Raw genomic sequence first — 6,000 nt, 5'->3', positions numbered from 1 at the left:
ATATATATATATATATATATATATATATATATATATATACATATATGCGTATGTGTGTGTATTATATATAGATATAGAACATATAATATATATAATATTCTCTTTTTTACCCTTTTCCCTGTCTCGTGACTTTAGTCACGTGTTCTTTTTCCAATTCTCTCTCTCACTATTTTTTGAGTTTGATTTTCATGCGTTATTTCTGACATTTCTCATATGTGTATTATATGGTTTATAAGACGTATATATTATCTGTCATCGCGGTGACAGGTTGTGTTCACTGACAACACGTTAAATAAAAATAACAATAGCGTGCGCGTAGCGCGCGCCTGTGTTGTGTTAGTAAAATCAAATTGAAAGATTTTATAAGCGTCAACTTACATTGGCGCGAAGTATTATTCTAAACAAACGTGTTGCAATGGACCGGTACATGCGCGAACAGCATACTGATCAGAAAGACATAAAAACCTTGTATTAGAATGCATTGAGAAAGAGAGAGAGAGTAGCACAAACTTTATTGTGTTCTACACTAGCTTACTGAGTTTAGCTACCAGTATTTAATGTTGTTTAATTCTAAAGACAAAATTTAATAAATTAGTAAATTTTTAACAGTAGTATCTATTAAATCACGTATCTATATGCGTATGTGCGCTTTTATTCTTGAAAACTTAAAACTTCTATCCAGATCTTATTGTCAGATTATATTACAACGCTATCTCCGAGATACCGTAAATATTTAACCTCTAAAAACAGTGCCACAGTTTCAGAATAGACAATCGATATTGGCAACAGAAATATCTTTCAGCAATTGGCAATTGTGCTTCTTAAAGCAGTTAAAAAGCAATCTTAAACTCTGTAGAAAATTTGCTGTAAATTCTTCATAAAAGTGGTTTTTTAAATTTCTTACATAAGTTAGAAATTAAAAAATAGTTATAATGCAAGTTTTCCTGTTATTGTAAAAATTAGAAAATAATATGTTAATAAAAAAGATGTTTTTATACAAGTCACGCGCAACGTATTGCTTCGGGTATCAAATGTAATGCCATACTTAATTTTCCTTTTAATGTTTTGAGTACAAGATGATAACACGGAACATTAAAAAAATATTGAAAGACACTTTAAATGTTGATCAATATATAAATAAATATGTATCGCATTACACATAAATATTTTATTACATTTTTTATTTTGCGCGTCTTTCTATCGAAAAGAATATAAAAAACAAATGCTTTTTTTCACACAAGTTGAAAATTCAACAAAATTTCTAATTATAAAACTTGACTATTCCACTTAAAATTTCAAACGTGTATTGTAAAACGCGTATGTGTCTTTTTTGGTTTCAATATTGCTTCGTAGTTTTTTTCTCGAAAAATTAATGTTAAGTATATGTATGCTTGAAACGTATTTTATATTTAACCTAGTAGGTAATTACCTAGGTAGGTAATTACAGTAATGACTTCTAGTGTTTTGCTTCTGGCCGTGTCAACGCGACACCGCGGAAAGTAACAAGAAGCTAACAGTGAGCAAATAAAAAATAAATGGTCTTCTTAGTTTATAAATACTTCATATGCATATCTCTTTTTCTTTCACAAATAAGAGCTAATTTGTCGTCTATTGTATATTTTCTTTTCTATCTTTAATTTATTTTGTAAAAGAAAATTTTCTCTCATATTTTTGACTTCAAATATTAAAAGAATTATGTCTAAAAAGATCAATTACAAGAAGATTAAGTTCAATTATGAATAAGTCTTTGTGTCGTACGCGATGTACATTTTTTGTTGTACGCAGCCCTGAAGTGCGATTCTCATTACTGCTCTTCGACACGATGTCGCGCGATCGATAGTCCTGGAAGACACACCCGGATACACTACGCACTTACCAGAAGGTGGTGAGGAACTAGGAACATTTTGCTCAGATATCGCGAGTGTTATCATTGCAGGTCGGTAAGGGGTTGTAGATGGAGGAAAAGTTGCGAGCTGAAGGTAGAAGCAACTTTGCGGAAAAATAACGTACTTATTTCACTTACGTTAATTCCTTTTTGTTTCCTTTATTCTCCGATAGATGTCAGTATTCGCAGCGGGGGTTGAACAATTAAATTGCAAAACAACAATAAACGCTGCGTTTATTGTAAATCACAATGATATACTACTTCTGTACTATGTAATTTTCGGTTTAACAATCGCGATTATTTCTTCAACGAGCGATAAACATGTATGACAGTTACATGTATGTCCATTACACATCTGAAGAAAACTGGTAACAAGCATAATACTACGACTATAACTACGATATTTTATGTAGTATCTGACTTATTAACAATGTAATTAATAGCACTGTTTCCAAAGTAATAAGTACTTGTATGGTTTTAAAGTTCGCGATAACATTCTAGTATTTATTAGTCATGAATTAAAAAACCTAACGAGCCGCGATTTTTTATTGTAAAAAGTTATTATTATTATGTCTTTAGAATATAAAAGGCATTAGACGATTGACTGACCTTTAATAACTATATCCAATTATGTGCCGTAAAAAAAATACTGATCTTTGGTCAGAAATTATGTATAAAGAATGGCTGAATAAAAAATCTGAATTTATTGATTATTATCTCTGTTGTGTTTCTTATATCTGATTATTTAATACTTAAAGTACGATGTCACTAGAGTTAACAGAGTGTAGTGAAAAAATGACACAATAAAACTTCGCGAGTTTTAGAATAAGAAGAACGAAGAAATTGACTTGGGAATTGACAGTTAGCGCGACAGTCTCATAAAAGCGAAGCCACGTATCCAATACCTACTTTCTAAATATGTAAAAGGTATACAAGAGCGCTGATAACAAATTTACACTTTAGTGCATCACAGTAGAAAATAAAAAAATAATTAATTTAATTTGGATTTATAAATTTCTGATATTTTTACGAAATAGCACTCGAGTTTAATATTGCTTAAGTTATTAATTACGGTTTGTATGTATATTTAATAGTGATATTGGTTTTTCGCGCGAGTTTCTGTGACATGTTCTTTAATTTTTAGTACTTATTTTGTTCTTTTACAATTTAAATTGAACGGAAATGGATCATTAAATTAATGAAAATTTATTCTGCCGCGCGAATAACCACTTACCGTTAATCAAAGCTCCAATAAATCGAATTTTATATTCGAATAGTTAAGTATCGGAATATTGACAAGTATACGTGGCAATATGCGGATATTTTGAGAATGAAAAGCTCTCTAACTGTCTGTCGTCGGTTGTGTAATGAATACTGGCACTATTATTCCAAGACTTAAATTAAGCGTCTAGTTTGTGCGGCTATACATTATATGTCCTGGATTTTTCTGGATTCTCCTGGAATAAAACATTATCAACAATTATCACACTTATCAAGATCTCGTCTTTATTTAATAAACTAAGTTTAATTATGTGCATATTAATAAAATCTAAATAATAAAATTAAAAAACATTATCTACTTTTTTAAAAATATTTTATTTCCAGTGTTAGACACCAGAAATATATAGAAATCTAAAGCCATATAGTAAACAACATAAAGAGGAGTCAACTAGCGAAAGTTAACGTTTGAAGGACGTAACGCCTAGTACAACGTAATGTTATACGAATTGAAATAGTATGTTCTCAAAATTTTCACAAAAACGAACTGTCTGCATTGAAAATATGACTGGTTTGTCGATACGTTTAAAGCAAATTGGTTTTTATGAATTATGAGTCCTAAACTGTCATCTCTCCGAGTTTCGGCCACGTGTTCCGCGACTGCTTCTGATTATCTGGTGTCGCGGCACGTAGTCTCGGCTGCGCCAGCGCAGGCGATCGATATCAGACCGTTGGGGGTTATCATCTATGCCGCGTGACGTCACGGACGTGCGCGGCAGGAGTCGACGACGACAGTATCCGTACCCTGTCGAGAGTGACCGAAGTGTGCGAGCAGTGTTATGAGCACAGCCCGAGCATTATCGTCGTTTCGGTCAAGTGTCCACTACGTCACCCTCGAATGGTTACACGCGTAAACCTTTCAGTAATTCGTTCCGCGAATCGCGTTTCCGGTGACCGGTGAATTTTTCATCCGCGTGAGTTTTTTGTTTTTGAGTTTCCGTTCGCAAACATCGAAACGACGTCCGCGCGCGAAAGTGACAGCTCCGAGTGGTGTGCTCCAATCCCTAGAGAACGTCGGAGGGACACTACATACACAAGAAGGAATCCCGTAAGTTTCTAGAACATTGTCTGTACACACACATATAGATATAAAAAATAATTTGAGAGGTATCTGTCAATTGTGTCAATATGAGAATTTCCAAACAAAATTGCATCGAGATGCAAGGTCGCGACGACCTTCGGTGCGATTGTTCTTCTTAACGAAATCGGTCCAGATTCCGTGAATGATTCCGACGTTGTGACTACGCGATAGACGTAATCCAGTCCTCTGTCAGTGAATAGATCCGTTATCCGTCCGACCATTTGCCGGCGTTTTCCACTGGCGCGCGTACGATACCGCGATGCAGTGGGGAGAGTGGACGAAAGAGAGTGTACCGCGCTCGTCTGATCACAGGCAAGCTGCAACCCCTTCGGGTCGTGGCGCAGCTGAGCTCGACCGGGCGCGACCCACAGCCCTACATTCGCGGTCTGCGGCGTGATCTAACCTCAACTCACCCCCACTTCGGGGGATGAGCTTTATCATCACTCTCTCTTTATTCCAAGAACCATGACAGAATCTTACGCATCGAATTCCCTTCTCATTAGCCACGTATTTTGTACATATTAATCAATAAACACATCATAACACACACATTTATGTGTGTATGAAATATGTATGTGACCTATTTTCTTTTGCACGTATAGAGAGAAAGAGAGAGAGAGAGAGAAAGAGAGAGAGATGTATCTCTTTGTATTAGTTTTCTCGTTTCGAGGGTATTTTTAACGCGAGAGAAGACTTTTCACAGTGTTCTGCAACTTCCACAAATATTTTATATATTTTTGTATCTATAGTTTCTCTGATAAATAACTTATTTGCGCGCAATATAGATATGTTTTGAGATGAAAAAATTATGCGGATGATACATATGTTTGTATTTTACACATTTTCATTACTTTTTATGTCATAAATTAAAAGAACAACGTATTCGATCTAGGTAACGATATAAAGATCGGGGAAAAAAATATATTACGTTGTTAACCGTTGATTATTTGTGTTCGGTGAAGAGAAATTATTTACGTGTAACATCAAACTAGAGAGAGAGTCAACATCTTTCGATGTTATAGTATAGTAATAACAAACAAACAATTTTTTTTTAACTTGCCATACGTCGATCTCGTTATTATTGTAACAAACGTTATAAATGATAATGTCGTACTGCAAATATCTACTTGATGAGAACATCTGCTTTAATATTCATCCGGGAAACTATGTGGTAGGATGTGCTTTTTTTACCATGTACTTCCGCATCAACAGCTCGCCAAAATGCTACCTTCTTTGATCAGCAAATGCGCTTTTTTCGCGACTTTTAAAGAAATTCTATCGTAAAATTTTGTTATCGTTTCGTGCTCCTTGGGCCATACCAGTATTGCCATGTATTTAATACACAAAATGTGTGTATAAAACGTTACGTTTATGCAGAAATGTATTAAAAGAGAAATAGTTAAATGTCTTGTTTATTGCACAATTGAATTGCAAATACAAATACATTTTACTTGAATAAATTCAAAGTGTTTGTACAAATATTGTTATGATAGTAATTTATTCTTATAATATTGTTACGTGTAAAACGGAAATGAAATCGCGAGAAATAGAGTTTTGGAAGTAAACACAAACTGAATGAGAGAAAGAAAGCTCTTTCTCTTTCTCTCTGGCAAACTTCGACGAATATGAAACTGACAAATACATACAAAGCCCGCGATATGATGACGAGGAAAGCACGTGTCACGCTCGCGAAATTATATGTGATTCGATAAAATCGAGTTATCTTTTACGTCATGTGCTAAATATATAACAATAA

This window comes from Pseudomyrmex gracilis, unplaced genomic scaffold (assembly GCF_002006095.1).
Source record: "Pseudomyrmex gracilis isolate BER0280 unplaced genomic scaffold, ASM200609v1 scaffold_1, whole genome shotgun sequence".
Taxonomy (NCBI): Eukaryota; Metazoa; Arthropoda; class Insecta; order Hymenoptera; family Formicidae; genus Pseudomyrmex; species Pseudomyrmex gracilis.
Note: the sequence above shows the minus strand (reverse complement) of the source record.